This window comes from Elephantulus edwardii, unplaced genomic scaffold, assembly GCF_000299155.1.
Source record: "Elephantulus edwardii isolate Elephantulus edwardi_28Jun2011 unplaced genomic scaffold, EleEdw1.0 scaffold00143, whole genome shotgun sequence".
NCBI lineage: Eukaryota > Metazoa > Chordata > Mammalia > Macroscelidea > Macroscelididae > Elephantulus > Elephantulus edwardii.
This window is the reverse complement of record NW_006399893.1, coordinates 1,918,822-1,920,014: the sequence shown is the minus strand read 5'-3', so window position 1 is coordinate 1,920,014 and position 1,193 is coordinate 1,918,822.

The window sequence follows — 1,193 nt, the reverse complement described above, 5'->3', positions numbered from 1 at the left end:
TTTAATTTTATACTGGGTTATTTACAAAGTTCATACATATTGGTTTTGGGGGGAGCTCTGGTGGCTTAGTGGATAAGGAGTTGTGCTGCCAACCCAAAGGTACATGGTTTGAATCCACCAGCTAGATGATCCTCAAGAGAAAGAGGGGCAATCTTCTCTCATGCTATTTACAGACTTCAAAAAGTTATTGGAGGGTCAGTTGAGTCAGAACCAACTCAAAGGCACATAACACCACAACCATTTAGTTTCTCAGAATCTATCTTCTCACAGTGGAGATAGAGAGGTTAAGTTAAAGCTGAAGGCAAATCTGCATTTACTGTCAAGGTCAGGAGTGAGGCATGAGAAAATGCAGAACTAGGAACAGACAAGATAGAGTTTTGTGTTAAGTCCTAATAAATCTATATGGGGTTTAATGAGCTCTGGTGGTCTAGTGGTAAAGATCTATGTTGTCAACTCAAAGGTTCAAATCCACCAGCTTTTTCATTGCAGAAAGATGGGCAATTTTGTTCCATGCAATTTATTGCCTTAGAAAACTGGCTGGAAGGCCAGTTAAGAGTTAGTTCTAACTCGACAGTGCATACAAACAACAACAACAAATGACTTCTAACATTCAGAAGTACTACAGCATGGAAGGAAATGAAATTTCTGCAAAGTCAAAGAAACTTCAGGCCAGATTCCTGGTTCTACATCTCAAAGCTTCACTATGGACATTTTGTCTTAATGATCATTTTCCCTTATTTATGAAATGAGACAAATGGTAATATTCACCCTGGGACATGACTAACAAATGGTGGATGGAGAGTTGAGCTACCAAGCCAAGGGTGGGTGATTTTAATCTGCGGCCTGGTTTTGGTTGATTTTGGTCAAATATTCTTCTAAGTGGTGTGGTACTGGTCTGTCCATTTGCTGTATAGAAGTGGCTCATGGTTGCTGTGATGCTGAACACTGTGACGCTGATGTGTCAAATGCAATAATGGTTACCCATGGTGTACAGTGTTTGGTGGTTGTTGTTGTTGTTCTTATGTACCGTCGAGTCGCCTGCGACTCATAGCGACCCTATGTACAACAGCCCTAAACTCTGCTCTGTCCTGTGCCACTCGCACTGTCTCTGACACTCCCATCCCAATTATCCCAGTCACTGAATCAATCCACCTCATAGAGGGCCTTCCTCTCCTGCGCCGTCCCTCCACCCT